The sequence below is a fragment of the Coenobita brevimanus genome, chromosome 97 (genome assembly GCF_032717465.1).
Source record: "Coenobita brevimanus isolate Jiangsu-jjx chromosome 97, ASM3271746v2, whole genome shotgun sequence".
In the NCBI taxonomy this organism is placed as follows: Eukaryota; Metazoa; Arthropoda; class Malacostraca; order Decapoda; family Coenobitidae; genus Coenobita; species Coenobita brevimanus.
In genome coordinates this window covers 52,426,294-52,451,479 of record NC_137050.1, presented here as the reverse complement: position 1 = coordinate 52,451,479, position 25,186 = coordinate 52,426,294, and positions in this window count along the sequence as shown.

Sequence of the window (25,186 nt, the reverse complement as noted above, 5' to 3'; positions counted from 1 at the left end):
TACAGCAGTTAGTCCTAATACCGCTTTTTGTCAAGTTCCCAGACGCTCCAGTTGCTGTGGTGAGAACCGCTACCTCATCACCCGAAAGTAAACCTATTTCATAATATACGGCATTGGTAATTCGATGATCGGCTACGTTACGACAATCAGCAGGCACGAAAGTAAAGGAGTCGCTGGAGATCATTTTCAAAATTTCATTCACTATTTCATACTGCAAACAGACTAAGTACGGATACTTGCACGTAGGACCTGTACACCTGACTACCACACCTGACTCCAACATAACACTAACACACCTGACATACCCAAGGATTATTTTCACACAAACTTGACACATCTGACCCCCACACCTGCCAACTGGACACACCCACAGCCTGAACACACCCGCCACCTGGACACACCCGCCACCTGAACGCACCCGCCACCTGAACAAACCCGCCACCTGGATCACACACGCTACCTGGATCACACACGCCACCTGAACAAAACCGCCACCTGGACACACCTGCCAACTGGACAAACCAACACCCGCCACCTAGACACACACACCACCTGGACACACACACCACCTGGACACACACACCACCTGGACACACACGCCATTTGGACAAACTCGCCACCTGGACACACCTGCCACTTGGACACACCTGCCACGGTTCGCAAACCGTGGGTTGGGAAAGCTGTTCAATATTAGTCATCGACCAATCTTCTATCTGTCTATCTATCTATTGCCAGACACCTTAATCCCGTAAGGGGTGGCCACAAACATATCGCCTCCATGTCGCCCTGTCTCCCACCATTTCACTGCCCTGCTCCCACCTCTCACTCCCCCGTCTCATATATCTCTCCACTCCATACCTCCATCTCATCCTTGGCCTCCCCCTCTCTCTCCCCCCCCTCCACCACAATCACGTAGAGTACACTCTCCTCGTCAGTCTCTCGTTCTCCATCCTCTCCACATAGCCAAACCACTTCAGTGTGTTTCTCCTAACGCTTCCTGTCACATCCACATCCAAACCACAACGCTTCTTCACTTCCTCATTTGTCAGTCTGTCTCTCCATGTGACTCCACATGCTCCTCTCAAATAACTCACTTCCACTGCCCTCACTCTTGACTTCTGTCCCTTCAACAAGGTCCAAGCTTCACTTCCATAAGTTAGAGCTGGTATCACAATACTGTCAAGCAGTAACTTTTTTACTTCCATGCTCACTTCCCTGTTTCTTATCACTGCTTTCAAAGATCCAGCAGCCTTTCTTCCTTGTTGTACCCTTTCAAGCACTTCACCCTCTAAACTTCCATCCATACTCATCACTACCCAAGTACTTAAACGCACTCACATTCTCCATTTTCATTTCGAAAGAGGGTGCAAGGAACAGCATGGTGGAAATTATCTAAGTAATGCGTTTCCGAAAAAAAAAAAAAAAGGTAAAAATACATGAACGTCTAAATCTATATTAAAATGTCTATCAATATTATAATGATCCGATTTCTGTATGTTTGTTGGTTTGTCCGTTTATTACAGCAACACAAGAAAACCAACGCACTGTAGCACAATTTGTTAGAGCGAGGTACCGCTAAAATGACATAACTTGAAGAATAAAACAATTTCCAGTCCAATCGGGCCACCGGTTCCTGAGTTATGACTAATTTCTGGTCTTTTGACATCTACCGAAAACAACCTGATGACCTTTAGGCGGATCACTGTCTTTGTGGGCACTGAATTTACCGCAACACAGCCTTTGTGACATCGTGCAGAAGGGCCACTGACGGCGGCCTTTAAGAGAGTGTTCATTACCGTAAATCCTGACACTGTCCGTGGAGTTTACATACGGTACATACGTTCATTCATTCATTCATTCATACATACATACATACATATACATACATACATACATACATGCATATATACATACACGCATACATACATACAGTAAATACTAACATGAATACACCCATCGACACATTTTATTCAAGTACATCACAGATCCTTTCCATTGCAAGTGAAACTAACAGCCGTATGCATAGTAAGTGGGACATGTGTTGGTACTGCATAGTCCAATGAATAATGTACAAAAAAGTTTTTTTTTTTTTTTTTTTTTTTTTTTTTTTTTTAATATTTTCGTTTCGCATCGTTCCTCACATTTACTGGGCCCACAAACTGTCACTTAAGCACAGGGCTGTATAAAATAAGGACAGTACTGTAAATATAAGAGCATAAATGAAATTAATAAAAAGCATCAATTAAAAAAAAAAAAAAATGCACACCACAAGAGAGCCGAACTAACTGTTGTAACTGCTAGGAAAGAACCAAAGTCGGCAATTTTTCCATGTTAACACTGTCCCTTCACCCCAGACACCGACACCTGACATGGACCACAACACGGGAACACTACACAGGGACCAGAAGGGCAAGGTTACCACACCGACATGAGAGGGATAACACACAGACATGCCAGTTAACACCTGATACCAGATATGTGGACTGCATGGACACCTAGCAAAAAATATCGTGCTTCCTGTGAAAGTGAACAATTCCTTGAAGCATAAACTGATCTGTTACGCTAGATCTGTACCTCAAACTACATAATGTCCAGTATCGCGTGTTTTGTGTAATACACTACTAAAAGATATGAAGGGTAGCTCTTACCAGTACAGTACAGGATGGCACATATAATACAATGACTCGTTCATGTTAGAGTACACAATAATGTAAAGGGTGCGATACTTTGGCTGAGGAGTTTTCAGTAAAGGACTTTCGGTAGTGTCCCGAAATTGTGAATATTAAATATTTTACATAATAAAACCAAAACAGGTAGTAAACTTTACATCAATAGCAAATTTATGTACGGTAATCTGCTTCAATAAATCGTACATACAACAGAATATCATACTTATCCGGCCATGTCTGTGAACAATGTTGACAGGAAGTTAAGAAATGTTGTACAGAAATGCAAATGAAGTAAATAGTGAACGTGTGTGATGGGGAACACACGGTCTCTCATACAAGCATTAATGCTTTCAACAAACAAATAATCAATAAAACTTACTGCTGTCCTAAAGCACGAACGCAACTCGCGCCATTTAGCAGATTTCAGTGCCCTGAATTATTTATAGCACTCAGTGCTGACCAAGGCCAGATGATTTTATTTATTTCCAAACAAATCCTTGCCATTGAAAAGGCTGAGAGAGAGAGAGAGAGAGAGAGAGAGAGAGAGAGAGAGAGAGAGAGAGAGAGAGAGAGAGAGAGAGAGAGAGAGAGAATCACCAGTATTTGTGACTTTCACTAAACTTATGGATCCTATACTCCTAATGCACAAACACGTGGGGCCATCGCCTAACTGCAAGACATACGTTCAATGGAATTTTTTAGTTCTACAAAGGATTTTAAATGAGTTACTGCTCTTAACTGCAGTACACTGAACGAGGAACCATGAAAGGAGAAAGAGAACCCTCGAAATTTATGCAAACAACTCAAAACCACCTTCTTCATTCTGTATGTGTATAAATGCTTCATACAGCAATTAAAACATTCGTAAAGTAATCCTGGTAAACAATACACCACTAAAAGTTCATGGACAATTCGCTAAAAATTGGCTGCTGTCCGGAATGGAGGCGGGAACTGATATTAGCACATAAACAATGCGGTGGGAGTTGTAATGAATATCAGGATCTTAATGTGTTAAACACGTGGTGCCAAATCCTGTGCATTCTCTGGCATGATGACAATGAAACCTCCAGCCAACCAAAGTCCTTCTCCCTTCCAGTCCTTCCCTCCACACCAACCTACCCTGTCACCCTCGTCCCACCTCTAGTCCTTCATTCCACGCCAACCCACCCTGTCACCCTCGTCCCACCTCTAGTCCTTCATTCCACACCAACCCACCCTCCCGTATTCACTGCTTAGCCTCGTCCCACCAACCCACCCTTCCGTAATCACTGCTCAGCCTCGTCCCACCAACCCACCCTCCTCTAATAACTGCTCAGCCTCGTCCCATCAACCTGCCCTCCTTTAATAACTGCTCAGCCTCGTCACACCAACCTGCCCTCCTTTAATAACTGCTCAGCCTCGTCCCACCAACCCGCCCTCCTCTAATAACTGCTTAGCCTCGTCCTACCTCTAGTCCTACATTCCACACCAACCCACCCTCCCGTAATCACTGCCCAGCCTCGTCCCTCCATCTGAACCGCGGGTTCAACCCTCACCCTCCCAGTCGAATATTGGCGAAGTTAATTGGGGCAGAGTAGGGTGCAAGGAGTCAGTGTGTGAACACAGAGGCATCGATGGTGTCATTAGCTCAATATCAATCACTCTGGCCGGCGACAGGCTTGACTGCTTGTAATGACTCTCTCTCTCTGCTTTTTCTTCCAGTCTTCCTAAGGCATCATCAATTAATCATATTTCTAATATTCTGTCACTTACCTATAGTACGGTTACCTACTGTACATTTCAGACGCCTTTTTCAGCAGACTCCGGCTTTATTTCCAACGGCGATCTAATTACTAATAACCTACCTCTTCTAATAAGTATTTATTAATTACTACAAATTTATCTAACAGTACAATATTTCTTCGTGCACTGTGAGATCATAATATCAATATCCAACACTTCAGCAGCAGCGTTAGTTGGGTGAACATCAAATCCAATATGGCAGGTCAGCATAAATATCTTCTTTACATATATAAATAATAGTTCCTCCGAGCCAGTTTTAGTTCAGTCATGGAGGTTATGCTTTTCGGTCTGTCTGTATCTATCTGTCCGTCTGTCTGCCGTTTGTTACTTAGCATCATTATGGAAAAGTTACTGAATGGAATGGCACCGAAAATGGAATACTGATGGAGCACAGAAGATTAAGTTATTATATTTTGGGCGAAAGGCTCAAAAGTCGCGGCGAGGAAAAGAACAAGAAATGGGGATGGTGTTGCCTTGGGGAGGTATTCGCTGTACAACTGCTCTTGTTCTAGCTGTATAAGACTACCTAACATTCCCAGCAGTATTTAACAGTCAAGTTCTTACGAGTCGGAGCAGAAAATCACCTAACACTAGCTAGAATAATGAGACTCAAGTAGTTCCAGCCGTGAAAGAATCTATGGTGACAGTTTTAACAATATCAGACTCTTATAGTCACTTAAGTGAGTGAAATAGTGTTAGCTAGCAGAAAATACTACATTCATCTCAATCACAAATAAAAATACATGAATTTCACCATGGGTATGGCAAATAAAAGGGCACAGGAAAGTAAATGGCCTGAAATCACTACAGATTGTTGCAATATGCTGCAATAAAGGCTTGGAGGTGTCTCTGCAACAATTCGCCGGTGCGTTAAGTATCGATACAACTATTCCCACCTGTGCATTTAATGCCTTAAATCCGATTAGTTAGAGTCAGAGAAAAATATCCAGCGATTCCACAGCTGTTCCGCCAACTCCATCAGCATTGAAAACCGAAGAAAGCTGCCATTCAGCACTCTCCGGCTCCTATTACTCCCAGCTCTGTAAAACCATATGCCATTACCTGCAATACACTGCTACCGTTGTCCCAACCAAGAGAGGGTTTATACGAACTTACAGTACAATGATTAGAATATCAGTTCTCTCAGACTCAAATAATTTTAGCGATACAAAATCGTCTGATGTTAGCTGGAACAGAATACTACAGCTGTCCCGACCACTGGAACATAACGGAATATCAGCTGCAACACTGATACAAAACTAAAGCCACAAAAAACCGCAACACTGGACGTCAACAGTCACTGATAATGCCAGGATTGCAATTAAACCAAATTATCCAAACACGTCACAGTTTTGAGATTATGGTGAGCGTGAACATTGCAATGGTGGTGGTTAACAGTGATGGCAGTAACTGTGATGGTGTACAAAAGAATACAAAGGAGTTCAAAGGAAAGCAAACAGCTTTCCCCCACCTACGAAACCGTCCAGTCAAATGGTGACACTAGTAGTTGTGATAAACGTGACTGTGAAAGCAGTGGAAGTTTTATAGCAAGTTCACCTCAACTTGGCGCAACTTTTCTTTCTTTTTCTGGTTGTTTCGCGTAGTTCTGTGACAAAATATTACGTCTCTTCAGCCATTTCACGGCACTTCCTCGTGAAGAGCAACAAGTTCAAGTGTTAATCTCCTGGTAGTGTTCAGAATCCATGTTAGATATGAGAATTTCAGGCAGGGTTAAAGTAGACAGAGCACAGTAGATATGATTCAGGTGATAATAGTAGCTGAAGAACTGGTAATTGTAGAAGTGTGATGTGGTGTGATGTGGTGTGGTGTGGTGTGGTGTGGTGTGGTGTGGTGTGGTGTGATGTGATGTGATGTGATGTGATGTGTGGTGGTGGTGGTGGTGGTGGTGGTAGGTTACAATTCTACGTTCATATCAATGTGAACCCAGTAGACTGTATGCTGAAGCTGCCCCTCTCCTGCAGTCCACCATTCCCCTTTCATTTGATAGGGAGGGAGTTGAGGGACATTTGCATTACCAGGCATCGGCACCGCCTGTCAATGCCACAGTGCGAAAGCGCCCTTCTCCAGCACCCGGCGGAAGTATCAGTGGTATAGTTCATTCACTTTAACTTGGCCTAGATATTCCTTTTGCAGATTATTTCACGTAGTTGAGTGGTAGATTAAGACTATACTATGACTCTACATCCATTCCATGGAACTACTTCGTGACTAGCATCAGATTCTAGTTTATCTCTTGTTACACTTCGGCATTCAAGACAGAGAAGTAGCAATTTTCAGACCAAGTAAAAGTGAACGGAATATAGTAATGCTGACGGTAAGACTAATTATAACATGGTAATGCATCTTGATAGTGCACATTTGGTCGAAGTAAACATGGATGGCTGAAAAATATGCTAAAATCACGTAAACTTTTACATATCCTCATAAATTCATCCCTACTTTTCTTTCCATTTCCTCCCCTGTTTGTCTGTCAGCGTCTTTCCTTCACATATATTACAGGGTCCTTTGGTTTTCCCACTCGTTGTTGTTTTTAGATGCGGCGTCATTATTCCCTCTGACTAGTCTGTCTGCCATGTTCTCAATCTTAAATACAATACCGGTAATTATATTTCCATTTACTCTACCTCACTGACCACCATGACGTCATTTGCTATTTTATTCTTGCTTCTTTCAGATAAATGTAAATGAACATATACAGTATATATATATATATATATATATATATATATATATATATATATATATATATATATATATATATATATATATATATATATAATAAAATAACTACTGCTGAGGATAGACTAGTGCTGGGCCTCACCCACTTGCCCAGATCTCATTCACTTTCGTAACCATTTCTGGGTGATCAATTACGTATTTTATTCCTGCTGCCTCGATGCCATTTTACTGTAGTTAGGAAAGACCTCTCGTACTGAAGGAATTAATGAAGGATATGCTTAATTCCTCCATCTAGGAAAGTCTCTCCCAAGCTGAACTGAATCGTCTGGTGAATGAAAAAAAGAAGTCCTTGGCCTGAATCGATTAATAAAACATGTGACTCATTATCTCTCACATCTTCCTTAACACTCAAATGCACGCTGTTATCATCAGTTTTCTTCTCTCTCTCTTTCACAAGACAATCACAAACTTCCACCGCCTTGTCTCTCATTGTCCCTTATCTCCTCCTGTCTCTTCCCGTTCTCTCAAAATCTTTACCACTTTCTTCTGGAGCAGAACTGAATTTGAGATCCACGCTTATTATCTTTCCTACTATGCGTTTCTTATTCCTAATTTTTTCGTCAGTGTTTACAGCTTTTGTGAATGGAATTGCCTGTTTGTTTAGCGTGGCCGAGTATGGGTCATTATAAGAGTGAAAGATACTAATCAAAAGGCGAAGCAGTAATTAGAGGAACAATGGGAAGACGAAGGAAGAAAAAAGAATGGAGACAGAGGTATAAAACGTTAATGAGGAAGGAGGGTAAAAATGAGTGAAAGGTCTAACTGAACGAGGAACCAGCAATTACAGGGACAAAAGGCAAGAGGAGGAGGAAGAGGAAGGAGACGAAGTGATAAAAGAGAGAGAGAGAGAGAGAGAGAGAGAGAGAATTTCGACATGTGGGATATTACTCGCACAGAAAAAGAACAAATGAAAACCTGAGGGAAATCAAGACTGGAAGACAAGAGAGATGGAGTGAGTAGGAAGGTATGGAAAAAAAAATGGTAAAGAAACTGAGGACAAAGTGGTGAGCGATGAATGGAAACGAAAAATATTAAAACACGATTAAAACGATGTGGTGAAGGACGAATGAAAGGAAACGAAGAAAACAATGAGGAAGTAAAAATAAAAATCACTATCAAGTTGTGGCCAAAACAGCGAGAACATCAACTAACATCAACAACAAACATCAATAATTACACAGGCACACTTTCATATAACAGCGAGAACATCAACTAACATCAACAACAAACATCAATAATTACACAGGCACACTTTCATATAACAGCGAGAACATCAACTAACATCAACAACAAACATCAATAATTACACAGGCACACTTTCATATAACAGCGAGAACATCAACTAACATCAACAACAAACATCAATAATTACACAGGCACACTTTCATATAACAGCGAGAACATCAACTAACATCAACAACAAACATCAATAATTACACAGGCACACTTTCATATAACAGCGAGAACATCAACTAACATCAACAACAAACATCAATAATTACACAGGCACACTTTCATATAACAGCGAGAACATCAACTAACATCAACAACAAACATTAATAATTACACAGGCACACTTTCATATAACAGCGAGAACATCAACTAACATCAACAACAAACATCAATAATTACACAGGCACACTTTCATATAACAGCGAGAACATCAACTAACATCATCAACAAACATCAATAATTACACAGGCACACTTTCATATAACAGCGAGAACATCAACTAACATCAACAAACATCAATAATTACACAGGCACACTTTCACATAGTTCTCTTTGACGCAGGAATGATAACAGGCAATAACACCGTGCAATTATATCACAATTATGGAGCCCTTGCTCTCACAAAGGTGGCGAAATTATCAAGCCAGAAACAGTCATTATCAGCCGCTTCTCAGGTGATTACAATGCGGTTCCTTTATTGGCTGATTTAGTTAACGTTATATTATTTAGTTTTTAATAATACTGGAGTCCACGGGGACGTGTAATTTTAGGGGCTTGTGCACATACATTATGAAAAGAGAACCCATTAGCAGTTATTTGTTTTTCTCGAGCATGCAATTTTTCCCTCTCATTTTACCGCGTTTCTCTCCTTTCTTCCTTCTTCTCTCAGTGATTACTTTCGTCTCCTCCACCTCTCTCTCCCTCTTCCTTTACTTCTCTCTCTCTCTCTCTCTCTCTCTCTCTCTCTCTCTCTCTCTCTCTCTCCCGCTTCTTTTTTCTCTCCCTCTCCCTTTCCATCTCCCCCTCTTCTTTTCCTATCTCCCTCTCCCTCTTCCCTTTCCTCTCTACTCTCCCTTTTCCTTTCCCTCTCTCCCTCTTCCTTCTCATCTCTCCGTCTTCCTTTTCCTCTCTCCCTCTCCGTCTTCCTTTTCATCTCTCCTACTCCTCTTTCCTTTTCTTCTCTCCCTCTCCCTCTTGCTTTTCTTTTCTCCCTTTCCCTTTCCCTCTCCATCTCTCCCTCTTCCTCTCCCCCTCTTCCATTTCCTCTCTCCCTCCACCTCCCTCTCTCGTGGTGATAATTCCGGGAACGGATCAAATCATGCCTTCACGAGTCAGAGGAGGCGAGGAGTATTGGGACGTCTATGAATGCGAGAGCAGCAGGGCGACAAGGTGGACATGCAGGTGAGGGAAGCGCGGAGGGTTGTAAATGAAGGGGGATTAGGAGAACAATAAAGAAAATAAAATTAGGGTGAGGGAAACTGAAGGAACTAAGGAAATGAATGCAGATGAGAGGACCGGAGAGGGGGTTGGAACTCAGGAGCTGAAGGTGGGACAAGAGGAGGATATGGGAGATTATTACTAAAGAATTAAGGTAGGTAGATTATAGTCAAGGAGTTAAGGTGAGAGAAGGAGACTGTGGGGGGGGGGTGGAAGCACAGGTGAGGAACTGAAGGTGGGGGAAGGGGAACAGTTGTGTGTCTGTGGGAACGGTGGGAGGGAAGCAGCTGAAGAAATGAGGTGGTGGAAGAGAACAATGTGGGAAGTGCAGCTGAGAATCTGAAGGTGTGTAAGACAGTGAAGGCGGACTGAAAATAAAGTGAGGGAAGGGATGGGCAGGGAGGGGCTGGAATATGAAGGCAAGGAGTGGATAATTGAGATGTGGTGTATTGAACCCTTCTTTACGAGGTCGACTTTTATATAATTTCATCATATCACCAGACGGTTTGTTCGGGTTAGGAAAGCCTTATTAAGATGGAGGAGGTTGAACTGTAGCCATTATTAACAAGTTCACTACCAGAGCTCCTTTGATAGCTGAACAGAGTTATCTGGTGGTAGTCTGCATAAAATGGTAGATAGATCATCGTAGTAAAGGGGTTACTTGGAATGAATGAATGTGAGATACCGAAGGATGTGAACAGATGGTAATTCCCTTCATGGATGATCTGAGTGGGCTGGGTCACAACGACAATGAGATTTATAGAGAGAGAGATATAAATGAAGGAACATTAGGAGAATGATAGGAAGAGATGAGCCGAGTGTGGATAAATCTGCATAGTAATGAAGGTTAGTATAACAACATTGGGGAGAATCTGCGAGGGGCAAGACAATAGGGTGACAAACTGAATGGCAAGAATTATGAGAGTCGATGTGGGGAAAAGGTGAAAGGAAAGGAAGGAGGAAAGTTGCACAGATTGAAATGAAAGAGGGACACGACTGAAACTGTATAAAGACCGGCCTAAAAACGAATACGATATTAAACTAAAACAATGAAGAGAATATTCTAATGCCTAATAACATGACAGACGTAAGGGTCCTGGGAAATTCTAACATCTTTACATCGACGGGTCTCTCTTACGGTCATTATAATTGTATATCGGTAGCCACAGAGTAACACTAGATAATTACACCATCCAACCAGTCAATAAATTCAGGCCTGATAGTGTGTACCAGCTCTTGTCATATCTCCAACAGAAGCCTGGGTATACGTTGTGTCTGGGAAATGGCTGGTGCTGTAACGCCAGGCAGGACAGGGGCAACAGACTCCTGGCCCCTGCTGGAGATGTGCTGTGGCTCTGATGCAGTGCTGAGCGTGTGCTGGCTGGTGGTTTAGTGGGTGGGTGTGGTAGGCGGCAGGGTGGTGCTGGGTGGGTGTGGTACGTGGAAATGTGGTGTTGGGTGGGTGTGGTGGGTGGCAGAGTGGAGATGGGTGTGGTGGATGGCAAGGTGGAGATGGGTGTGGTGGGTGGAAATGTGGTGTTGGGTGGGTGTGGTGGAGGGTGCTGCGTGGGTGTGGTGGAGGGTGCTGCGTGGGTGTGGTGAGGGGTGCTGCGTGGGTGTGGTGGCAGGGTGGTACTGGGTGAATGCAGTGGGTGGCTGGGTGGTGTTGGATGGGTGTGGTGGATGGCAGAGTGGTGATGGGTGGGTGTGGTGGGTGGCAGGGTGGTGATGGATTAGTGTGGTGGGTGGCAGGGTGGTGATGATAGGGTGTGGTGGGTGACAGGGTGGTGATGATAGGGTGTGGTGGGTCACAGGGTGGTGACGATAGGGTGTGGTGGATGACAGGGTGGTGTTGCTTGGGAGTGGCGGGTGGCAGGGTGGTGTTAGGTGGGTGTGGTGGGTAGGGTGTTATTGGGTGGATATGGTGGTGGTGGTGATGGGAGGGTGTGATAGATGCCAGTGTGGTGGTGTGTGGTGGTGTGTGGCTGTGGTGGTCTGCGGGAAGCTGGTAGACGGATGGGCATTTACAGTTAGAAGTGATGAGTGGAGGGGACTGGGGAGTGACAGGGTGGTCCTCAAATACATGTGGTGGACGGCGGAAAGGTCGTGCGTGGAGTGGTGTGGCAGAAGAGGTATTGGATGGCCAGTGAATACGCACACAAACACACACACAAACACACACACACACACACACGCACGCACACACACACACACACACACACACACACACACACACACACACACACACACACACACACACACACACACACACACACACACACACACACACACACACACACACACACGCACGCACGCACGCACGCAAATGGAAGGCAAACAAGAGCAGAGGGAGGAAGGAAGGTCAATTAACGAAATGTGTGGAGAGAAAAACCTTGTCGAAAGGAAGGAACGGGCAAAGGTGGATTGGTGATGTTATAGGAAAGAAGGAAAGATGGAAGGAAGGCAGGGAGTGGCAAAGGTTTGGTAAGGAATCGTTGCAGTATTGCAGGGATGGACAGGAGTATGGAAGGGTTGGAGTACGGCAGGGTTGGAGTAAGGCAGGGTTGGAGTACGGCAGGGTTGGAGTACGGCAGGGTTGGAGTAAGGCAGGGATGGAGTAAGGCAGGGATGGAGTGAGGCAGGGATGGAGTGAGGCAGGGTTGGAGTGAGGCAGGGTTGGAGTGAGGCAGGGTTGGAGTGAGGCAGGGATGGCGTAAGGCAGGGATGGAGTAAGGCAGGGCTGAAGTACGGCAGGGATGGAGTACGGCAGGGTTGGAGTAAGGCAGGGTTGGAGTACGGCAGGGTTGGAGTACGGCAGGGTTGGAGTACGGCAGGGTTGGAGTAAGGCAGGGTTGGAGTAAGGCAGGGTTGGAGTAAGGCAGGGTTGGAGTAAGGCAGGGTTGGAGTAAGGCAGGGGTGGAGTAAGGCAGGGGTGGAGTAAGGCAGGGGTGGAGTAAGGCAGGGGTGGAGTAAGGCAGGGGTGGAGTAAGGCAGGGGTGGAGTAAGGCAGGGGTGGAGTAAGGCAGGGGTAGAGTACGGCAGGGGTGGAGTAAGGTAAGTGTGGTGTGGAGTTAACGTGGTCTGGTGGGGATGAACAGTAATGAGGGAGACCATTTGGCAGACCAAGAAGGATACGACACCAAACACGCCAGATGAGTGAGTGAGTTAGTGAATGAGTAAGAGTGAGCGAAAGAAGGAATGTGGGAGGGTTGGAAAGTATGAAAATGAATGAGTGAGCGTGAGTGAAAAAGGAGCAGGGAGTCAGTGAGTGAGTGAGTGAGTGAGTGAGTCACTGAGTGAGTGAGTGAGCGGGAGTTATTTTGTTGGAGGCTGGGTGAGTGATTAAGTGGCCAGGTGGGTGGATTGCTGGGCAGGTGAGAGTGAGTGGGTGGGGAAATGTATGAGTCAAGTTGATCAGGTGAGTAGGTGAGTGTGTGCGCGTGGGTGGGGGCATTAGTGAGTGAGTGGCAAAGTGAATGAGGAACCGGGTGGGAGTGAGGAGTAGTGTGAGGTGAGGCAGTAGTGTGAGGTGAGGCAGTAGTGTGAGGTGAGGCAGTGGTGTGAGGTAAGGCAGTAGTGTGAGGTGAGGCAGTAGTGTGAGGTGAGGCAGTAGTGTGAGGTGAGGCAGGAGTGTGAGGTGAGGCAGGAGTGTGAGGTGAGGCAGGAGTGTGAGGAGAGGCAGGAGTGTGAGGAGAGGCAGGAGCGTGAGGAGAGGCAGGAGCGTGAGGTGAGGCAGGAATGTGGGGTGAGGCAGCAGTGTGAGGTGAGGCAGCAGTGTGGGGTGAGACAGCAGTGTGGGGTGAGGCAGCAGTGTGGGGTGAGGCAGCAGTGTGGGGGGAGGCAGCAGTGTGGGGTGAGACAGCAGTGTGGGGTGAGGCAGCAGTGTGGGGTGAGGCAGCAGTGTGGGGGGAGGCAGCAGTGTGGGGTGAGACAGCAGTGTGGGGTGAGACAGCAGTGTGGGGTGAGACAGCAGTGTGGGGTGAGACAGCAGTGTGGGGTGAGGCAGCAGTGTGGGGTGAGGCAGCAGTGTGGGGTGAGGCAGCAGTGTGGGGTGAGGCAGCAGTGTGGGGTGAGGCAGCAGTGTGGGGTGAGGCAGCAGTGTGGGGTGAGGCAGCAGTGTGGGGTGAGGCAGCAGTGTGGGGTGAGGCAGCAGTGTGGGGTGAGGCAGAAGTGATGCAAAAAATGGGTCGGATGGATAATGGAAATGGAGACAGCGTCGGGCTGGAGCGAGCCAGCAAAATACGAGACACAAATATGTGTGTGTGTGTGTGTGTGTGAGACACACACACACACACACACACACACACACACACACACACACACAGCGCGTGGTGCGAGGAGGGGGTGGTGGTGTATGTCACAAAATTTACTATGCTTTACTGTATATACGTTTCTCCATTTGTTTTTCCTTCCTCCGTTCTGTTATTTAAAAAAAAAAAAAAATGAGACACCGCGTTACAACGCACAAATGATCAGAAGCATAAGAGGCACAAAAGACAGTAATTACCAGGAGAACGTAAATACTGAGTCAACAGAACCTGCAGTAAGGGCATATTACGATGGCAAAGCACACACACACACACACACACACACACACACACACACTATATGTATACCGGTACCTCTATTTATGAATACCAAATAGTTAGGTAGCAATAATTACAAAAAGTTAAAAAAAAAAAAACAATGAATAAGAGAGCATTTCCTCACGTATTTGTCGGGACCAGCTCACCGTTTTCTTTGCATTTTTATTTTTTTGACGGTAAAATTAAATGATCTCGGAATAATATTGTTCTATGGCACAAAAAAACCGTGATATACATTCCACGAACTTATTCTGCTTGCCCCTGAAGCTGAACAGTAATGCAATTAATGTATTGGCATAAAAGAAAATATTACTGACCCTCTAGACCCATGTCACCCATAGCTGATGGTGTAGGTCATTGTTAAATCTTAAATGGGAAGGGAACTCTACAGCAGGGGCCTATAAGCTTCCCGACAATGAGCCGATAGGTGAAGGGCGGTACCCTAGGCACCGTTCCCACCAGATCCAACGTGCAGCAACCGTGGAATTTAGAGGGTTAAAGGACTGTTTACACCTACACATGTCGAACACTGGTATAACCCACTCAACGAATAACTGCCTCTACAGAAACTGTAACTAAATGGGATATGACCCATGTTTTTATTACTGGCTGGGTAACCTCCGGGCCTCAGGGAAAATGATGAAAAATTTGCGAGATTCCAAGTAGTGTCCATATTGTTGGATCATTTGTAAATATCCAGTTGGTAAGGCGACACAACCTCGTGAAACGTTATCACTCACTTCGTACCGGTACGTGCCAAGCCGGATGTATTTCATTTAATGTTACTAAATTTACTAAAAAATGAAGAAGGACACAGGAACATGCTGTAACTTCGGCAAGTACAGTACAAATTAGAATGGCACTCAGCAGAGTGCATACCTCCGCCAAAGCCCTATCTCTCAATGTTAAAATGAAAGTGAAAGAAAAAAATCCTGGATCCACACCTTTATCCGGATCCGCACCAAATATAAAAGAGTGTACTCTGGGTCAAGGCCCATTCTTCTATCAAGTTTCGTGGAAATACGTCCTTTAGTTTTTGTGTAATCTTGCTCACAAACCGACCAACCAACAAACAAACAAACAAACGGACAGAGGTGAAAACATAACCTCCTTGGCGGAGGTAAAAATGGAGGGGATGATGATCATGTGATACCCGACTTTCGTACATATATATTTAATCCTTTTCCTATATTACCTGAAATGTGCTCAGCCTATTTCCCACACCTGTAAGTACATCCATTAGTGTACTTCAGCGACACAAAAGCATGTTGTGTGTGGGAAGGGAGGGGGTCGTCCTTATGCTATAATAAGTCTAGTAATGTATCTTCACATTCACATTTAGGTCTACACCAACATTGCCACACTATTAACAGAATACCGCCACAAAGCCGGACGGCGTTTGGTAAACCCCATCCATTTCCCCCCAATACCCTGAGCACAGTTGGGCCCCCTCCCCTCCCCTCCTACATCATCATCCCTCCCTCCCGTCCTACATCATCATCCCTCCCCTCCCCTCCCCTCCCCTCATCACCCCTCCTTTGCCCTCCTACCTTATCACCTCTCCCCTCCCTCCTGCCTCATCATCCCTCCCCTCCCCTTCCTTCCCCTTCCACACTTCATTCCCTCTTGCCGCTCTCCTCCCTCCCTCCCTTTCTTGATTCTCCTGTGTATATTCAGGTTATTTCCTTTTACCCCAGCGCACACACCCGCCATAATCAACAGCAATAATGGGAGTCACTGAGACAGGCATAAATAAAAATGAATAAATAAACATGAAAATAAACATCCACTGAGGACACAGATTTTTGAGGGAGGAAAGGGAGAAGAGAGAGGAAAGGGAGACGAGGGAGGAGGAGAGGAGGAGGAGGAGAAAGGGAAGAGGAGGAGGAGGAGGAATACAAGTTGGGGAAGTGGTAGAAGTAGGGGTACGAGTAGGAGGAGGAGGAGGAGGAGGAGGAGAGATAAGAGAGGAAAGGGAGAAGAATGAGAAGAGTAGGAGCAGGAGGATATGGCAGAGGGTGAAGGAGTAGTAGTCGGGCAAGAAGAGGGAGGAGAGGGAGAAAGAGAGCGAGAAGAAGAGGAAGAAGCAGAAGAGGAGGAGGAGGAGGAGGAGGAGGAGGAGGAGGAGATAAGAGAGAGGAGAAGTAAGAGAGAGGAGAAGAGGGAGGAGGAGGCGTACGAGGGAGGAGTGGAGGAGGAAGAGATGAAGACAAAGGGAAGAGGAATAACAGGAAGAGGGGCTAGGTGGAAGAGGAAGAGGGATAGGAAGAAGAGGAGAGGAGGAAGAGATGAGGAGGGGAGGAGAGGGAAGGAAGAGGTGGAAGAAAATAATCCGAAAGTAAAACAAATAAAATCGTCAGGCAGTGGAATGAACAGACTTGCGGTAAAGGAGAAGGAATAGATGTAATAGAAGCAGCAGGAGTAGATGCCGAGGTAGAAGCAAGAGTAGAAATAGAAGCAGGAGCAGCAGAAGTAGGAGCTGAAGTAGAAAACAGGAGAGGAAGAAGCTGAAGCAGAAGTAGCAGAAGTAGAGGCAATAGTGGAAGCAGATTAAAATCGTTCAGGAGTAAAATCAATAAAATCACCCGATGGCAGAATGAATAAAATAGCCCAGCAGTAGAATGGATACAATCGTTCAAGTACAGTAACGATAAACGAGTTAATACGGATGGATGGAGATTAACGAGAAGATGGTAGAGGACGAAGATGGTGCTACGTTATGGTGTCCTTAAACTCGCTAATTCAAAAAAAGAAAAAAAAAAAGATCCTAAGCCCAGAATTATCCAAAACCAGGTTAAAATAATCTTGGGACATTAATCTAGCAATCCAACTTATTATTATTACGAGATACGAGTTAACCATCCTGATGCATCAAGATCAAAATGGCGCACGGCCCAGAGTGAAATCTCGTGCGTCTTGCTGGGATCATGGCGACATCAACAAAATCGCAAATATCTCCTAAAAATCATTAAATAATCCTACCTTAAAATTACCTCAAAGTATATTTTAAGCATTAACCTAGCAATGTTACCTACAATGCTAACGATAAACTGAATAACTAAGTGGATGTCGAAGGCACTGAATGTTCAAGATGGCCGTGCCGCCTAGGTGCGACCAAAAAATAAAAAAAAAAAAAAACTATCACCATCACCAAACACAAAATCACTCTCCATTATCGCCTCAAAAGATTACCAGGACATTTATTTCTCTATCCCACCGACAAAGACTGGGATACACGCCTTGGCTTTATGGATGAGCAAGGATGAAAATGAAGCACGGCCAAGGCTGCCATCTCGTACCTCTTGCAAGGGTCGTGGCGCCATCAACAAACATGGTAATATCTTCATAACCAACAAATAATTCTGCTTCATACTATTTCACAGTATATTTTAAACATGGCTGTAGCGATTTTATCTAAATTGCTGACGATATACGGCTTTACTACGTGGATGGATGGCGATGAAGTTGAAGATGATCAATGACGATGAACATTCAAGATGGCCATGCCGCCTATGTATACAAACCAGCCACTATCACCATCACCAAGCACTAAGTCATGCTCCTTTATCACCATCATCAAGCGCTACGTCACGCTCCATTATCACCTCAAAATGGTACCAGGATATTTATTTCTCTGTCCTACCTACGGTGACTGGCAAAAACACATTGACTTTACGGATGGGCAAGGGGTGAAAATGGAACAGGTTGTAATCTCCCCTGATTTGTGGCCATCATGACGGTATCAACTAATTCTCTAATATCTCAATGACCAAGTAAGACACACGCACTAAATTCCCTCAAAGTGTTCCCCAGGCACTAATTTACCCATCCCACTCACAAAGGTAACGATAAACGACTTGAGTGACTGGATGAACCGAGATTAACATGAAGAATGGCTGCCCTTGAAATCTTCACTTTTTGTTGAAACCCCCGACTACATCAACTAATTCGCAAATATCTCCATCACACAATAAGATACAGCCATCAAAAGCCCTCAAAGTGTTCCCCAGACACTAAATTCTCATTTCCACTCACTAAAATAACAATAAACGACTTAACTGAGCCGATGAACGGAGATCAATTTGGAGACACACGAAGGGAAGTCTTCACAGTTAACCGCCGGGACTAGAGGAGAGAGAGAGGGGGAGCACCTGCGCAGGGTTTAGTTGGCGCATGCGCACTAGGCACTTCCACCTTATGTTTTGCTATTTTATTACGTCTACACCGATACATTTCGAGTAATTATTGATGCATAGGTGAAAAGAGCAGAATTTTATCATACATAATTAGCCTACTCGACCAATTATGAGTTAAAATTGGCAATACTGTCAAGGGCTGAGACGGACGATTTCGCTGGGCGGGGCAGGCAATCTCACACCAGGTATGCAGCAGGCCGCATCACATGCTCAGGGAAGCTTCCTTATGTCTCTCCCTTGGTCACCGGTATTCATTTTTCTTACTGTTATTCATTTTCCTTACTACACCTGAGTATTGTTTTGTACGCTATTTATTTAATTAAAAAGTAGATTTAGTTTGCATCAGTGACACACAGGATAAAAGTAGAATGAAATGTGGAGAACTAGATTGGGAAGACGTGCATCTTTAGATTACCTAGATGGCTACGAAGGCAGGCCAGACCACGGCTCAAACGCGCATGCGCACCAAAACGTTTCTCCCCCTCCCCTTGCGAGAGGAGCAGGGCGACAAGGTGGAGGACAAGCACGTGGCAGGAGGGAGGGGGGGAGGGTTGTACACGAAGGTGGATTAGGGGAGACAGTAATCAAGCAACTGAACCTGGGATGAGAGGGACTGAGAAAAGTAAGGAAATGAATGAGGATGAGAGGAACGGAGAAGGCGTTTGTAACTGAGAAGCTGAAGGTTGGGGAAAGGGGGAACGGGGAAGTGATGATGATGATGCCGATAATAACGAACATGATGGTGATACTGATAATGGGCGAAAGTTATGACGGTGATAATGATGATGATGATGATAATGATGATGATGCTTAACAAACACGGCCATCAAGGCCAAGACTCAAGTCCCTATCCACTTCCACCAACAAACATTTCCCAGACTCAATCATTCGGCTTCATTTCCCCTCCATTACTCATTCATCTCCTCCTCCATCATCTTCAATTCACCAGCTCCCCTTCTCACTTCCTCCTGTTTCAGAATACAGTATTTTCCAGACTCTGTCCTCTTCCTCTCCTTACCTTCTCATTTCTTATTCATCTCCTTACCCGACCTCTCACTTCCTACAGTCTCTCATTCTCCTCTCTCTCTTTCCCTCTGTGTGTGTGTGTGTGTGTGTGTGTGTGTGTGTGTGTGTGTGTGTGTGTGTGTGTTTTCCTTTCCCTATCTTTCATATCCTTATCTGATAATATATTCACTTCTTTCCTGTTCTTGTCGTAGCTTCTCCTCTAGCATTGTGTTCACTCTTTTGTCTTCTTGTGTCTTTCCTCTTCACTCTTTCCTTTTTCCTCCACTCCTCCACAATGTTTGTTCCTCTATATTCTAATCTCCCTTTCCCCTCTTTCCTTTTTCCTCTATACGCCTTGCAACCCTTCGTCTTTCCCTTCCTTTGGTCTTTCTTTTCCATCTTCATTTTCATCTTTATTACTAATTTTCTTCGTGTTTTCTTTTTCACCCTTTCCTCCCTCCTCTTGTCCTTTACTTCTTTTTTTTCCTCCCCTGCTCGTCCCTTTCTACATGTTTCAATTTGTATTCTTTTCCTTTTCCTTTCCTTCCTTCCCTACCACCTTCTCTTCCTTTGCCCTTTTCTCTTCATGCATTCTCAACATACTTCTTCCTTGTCTCTCCTTTTCGTTTCTCCTTTCCTCCCTCGTCCCTCCTCCATCCACTCTCTCTCTCTCCGCTGTTTCCTGATGGTATACAAGGGAGTTCCTGTTATGAGCCATTTGGTCCAAGGGAATTTACTTCATGATCCTACTGATGGAGAGGGTGAGGGCCAGACCGAAGGGGAAAAAACGATGAAGGGATTCGCGAGGGAAGAGGGATGAGGAAAGTGAAGGAAGATTGGCGATGAAAGGTGAAGGAAAACTGGTAGAAATACGTGAAAAAGTAAGGGATGGGGAAAAGAAAAATGAACTGATAATCAAAGTAGCAGAGAAGTTTGGGTAATGGAAAGAGAACAAATCAGTGTATGATAGGGAAGAAACTGGTGTCATGTGTGTCAGACTGAAAGGAAATTATTATGCTATGATGTGCAAGAAACATGGAAAGAAAGAAAGGAAATGGATGAGAACAGACAGGGTGCAAATGGAAAGGACGAAAGACAGAAAGATAATTGGAACAGAGGACAGGCCACTAGGGTGCATGGTAGGAAAAAATAGAAAGTCTGAGGGATGACAGTAAAACGGACAGGCTGATCTTATATGAAAAACTTTGTTCCTTGATTTCACTGCACCGCGATTTGTCCTGGATCAACTATACGTATGTACTAATATTGTATTGTGAAGATAAATATTTTTGTTCAATTCGGACTCTCTACAGGTATTGTGTTTATTGTCAAGAGTCAATCAACATTTTTGGCTGTACCTGAACCTTACCAGGTATGAAGATGTCTAAGTCAAGCGGATTACGTTGCATCTTTACAGTGTGTGTAGGTTTAATTCTCCCATTAAAAACTATAACTGTGGCACCGGGCACTGCTTTGGGAGTGGTCGCTTAACTCGTTGTCGGGGTGCCTCGTGAACTGACGGACAGGTCAACACACACTAGGCTGCAATATTAACTCCTTTAACCCAAGCATGTTTTGATCAATTATAGTCTGGCTGCTACAAAATGATTATATTCAGTTCAGGAGAAAATATTAGAATTAGAATCTAGCTTTCATTAACCCCTTCACTATGAGATCGCCCTTAATAATATAACTGTCAAAGTCGCGTGATTAAAATAAAGACGACATCGGACTGAACAGGTCGAGAGACAAACGATACTCGTTTTACTCGAACTTGGGCTAGATTTTCATATGGTCAGTGCTGTACCACGGCACTACATCCCTTCCACAATACTTCTTCGTTATTACCACCGCATTTAGTTGATAATCTACTGTCAGACGGAGTGATGTCAGTTTTTGGTAAGGTCATTACATTTCACAATTTGCAGTCTTGATTAACTTATCTACATTTGTATCTTGGTTTTAAAAGGAAAATCTCTAAGGTTATCTCGATAAAAATGGAAAAAACTCTAAGGTTATACATCAAAAATTTTATAGCACTAATTGCAGCAGAAAATAAGTGCCGGCTGGATGCTGCACTATCACCAATTATGTATAAAAAATAAGTTTATAGCCATCACTGAGGTGTACACGCAACACACTTTTTATTTCTTAATCTTTTACTCTCAGGCTCCTATGACTCTCTCTCTCTCTCTCTCTCTCTCTCTGAATGAAGTCGTCCGGCGATAGTTAAATTAAATAGCTACTAGGATTGTACCGACCATGAGAGGGTAATGGTATCAGTATAAACATTCTCAGTCTTCCAGGCCTCAATTTCATATTATCGCCTGTCGTTAACTGACACGTAACAGTAGGGAAGATACTGTTATGGAAAGGTTAATAAATCCAGGTGACCCAATTGCAACCATCCTGCCAAGTTTCATCGAAATCCTTTTTCCAGTCTGGGCTGCGCCACGTTCCCCCGCCCCACACACACATTTATCTAAACCATCTTTATTCTCTTCAGTAATACCTTTGCCACCACCCAACTTTTCATAAATAAACCACATTTTTCTTAGTGACGATACAGGATACTATCTTGATTAACGCCTTCAAGTACAAGTACGACTCTACAAACACGTACTTATCACAGAGGATATAAAATCTGTAATTAGGAAAGTTCACGGACAGACGGGACTTAATACTTGTTCAGGCCACTGTAATTAAAGTGACTCTTATAGAACACACTGATCAACCTGAATATTATGACGTGCTTTTCATTGTGCTTTTGTCTATGTGGGAAAATTACAGTATACTCAGCTTGGAGTGACGTCTGGCAGAGAAGCGATTACAAACTCTATCATCCCATTTACTGAGAGAGAGAGAGAGAGAGAGAGAGAGAGAGAGAGAGAGAGAGAGAGAGAGAGAGAGATACCCCTTATCTGAACAATATAGCCTACCTGAACACCACTGCCTTATCAGCAACAGGAATAAGCGTCCTGGTACTGCAGGGGTTAATGGTATTTCCTGCCTTATCAGCAACAAGAATAAGCGTCCTGGTACTGCAGGGGTTAATGGTATTTCCTAAGTGGCAGCAATAATAACTTCACGTAACTTACAGTACTAATTACCACCTGACGCTCCAGTAACCAACGAGTACACACAAGTTTACCTGTGGACGGAATATCGAGGCTATACTTATAAGGGAATGAGGGAATGGAGCGAGAGACTGACTAGGAGAGTGTATGAGAGTGAAGAATGTGGAAGGAGATGGAGAGGGAGACAGAACGAGATGGAGATAAGGTGAGAGAACATGTGAGGTTAACCAGGTGTGTGTACAAAGTGTGGTGAGTGGGAGGAGGAGATGGGGAGTAAACCAGACAACGAGGTGAAGAGATATGGTGCGCCAGTATATAACAGAGGGTGGTGTGTCGTGCCAAGAGTGGTCGTTACTGAGGAAAATAAATACTACAGGTTTCTTAATCATGGCTAGCCCCTCACAGGATGCAACGTCAGGCAATAAACAGACTGACACAGATAGACACAGACAAAAGACTAACCATTTCACAAACATGGTCTATTTCAGATGGATCTATTTAGCTTTGGAAAGGCTTTTCCAAATACAGGGTTTAGATATAGCATTCATTACCCATATCACTATAAGAGCTTTCCTTTACTTTGCACAAAGTCACGTAAGTCTGAAGTCAAAAGAAAAAGTTCTTATAGCATATGATATAAATTAATAAATCCAGAGCAGGATGTTTTGCAATGTCCTTCTCAGTACCAAAACTTGATATGTAGATTTGCAGGAACGTCTGACTTCTGAACTGGAACTTGACTCACAGACCTGGCTGCTAAACTTTAATGGAATGTCTGAACCCCGGGACTAGTGTGTGAGAGCAGATAGGGAGGTGGGTGTGACTGGGTAGTGTATGATGTCCACTATTCACCAACAAAGACCAAACCACCTCAGAAATATAACAAATGAATCAATAGGTTTACGCAGCCTGACTAATGGGGTGTGTGAGCCTCGAGACCAGCGTGAGAGCAGGTGGGGAGGTGGTGGAGGTGACGGAGTAATGCATCAGTCCATTATTCAACAGGAGAGGCCAATACCCCTTCAATATTACAAATGAATCACAACCTGACTAATGGGATATGTGAGCCTCGGGAGCAGGTGGGGAGGTGGTGGAGGTGACGGAGAAGCGTACGATGTTCATTATTCACTTGACTTAGTATAAACAGCCAAATACCAATATAACTTTACAAATATAACACATGAATCACTAGGTTTCTGCGTAGCCTGGTAAAACTGATGAAGTTGTGGTGACCATATAAAATGGTGGCCAATAACTAATGCGTTTTAAAACCATTGCAAACAACTATATCTTTAATCCCGATCGCCATATTGACACTTTTTTCCTGTTACTACCAGACTACTTTAATCAATGTAAGGAAGACTTCTTGTAGTGAATGTGTTAATGGAGGGTATAATCGAATACTTCCAGTTATGAAAAATCTTTCCTAAGGTAAATACATTTGACTGGTGCTTGCAAGAACAGAGATAATACTACTATACAGATGCGAAAGCATCACACCCTAACATGGGGCCTCTTTACAGTCTACGGAAATGGGGCACCTCCTTACAAGAGATGCGACAACGGTAATAAAATATTTTCACTTCTCGTTAAGTAAAATTTGTCACAGGTGTTGACTGCTAACAATGTTAGGAATTTGCAATTAACCTTGATAAACAACAGCTCGCTGCGTTTCACCAACATCCATATTTTTTTACCTGAGTGACTCTTTCATTACCACGCTCGTACATATTCCATGTTCAGGCAGAGGCACGTTCCCACTACCACTGCCTTAACCCTTTGGCTGTCATATACCAACTTTGTATTTTATCCCCACTAACGTAAGGCGATAAATTTCTTGTTTCTGTACAAGTAAACCCACAGCTCAAGTAGGTTATAAACTACAGTACATCAATGACCGTTGTAACCAGAAATTATGTACTTTATTATTCTAGCTGACGCCAAACGACTGATTCATCTTTACAGAAATTGCACAGTCAAAGGGCCATCCTGTGGGGTGTTTCAGGCCCGTATTCTCGCCGGTTATGAAGGCTCCCTAGCACCTCTTCCTTAATGATTTATTTTTAGATCTGGCTGGTTAATAACCTTTTGTGCGCTATGTTATGTAAAGTGGAGCGATATTGGAAGGATTTATAACACAAAGGAGAAAGAGTGGGTGAAAAAAAAAAAAAAAAAAAAAAAAAAACGCTTACGAAAAGGTATTAGGGAGTTTCCTCAACCGACAAGGATACGGGCCTCAGAGCTGTTCAACTATCATTACAACAGACTACTCAACCAAACACTCCCACCAGGAAGACCAGATACTCTGTTGCGAAAACAATACTTACTGAAAATTCCTTTAATGAAAATTTACAAGGCGTTATTCTATGACTAATGAGAAGCGTTCTGCATTAAAACAATGATACTTCACTTGTCTGTATGTATCAATGGCTTATCTCTTA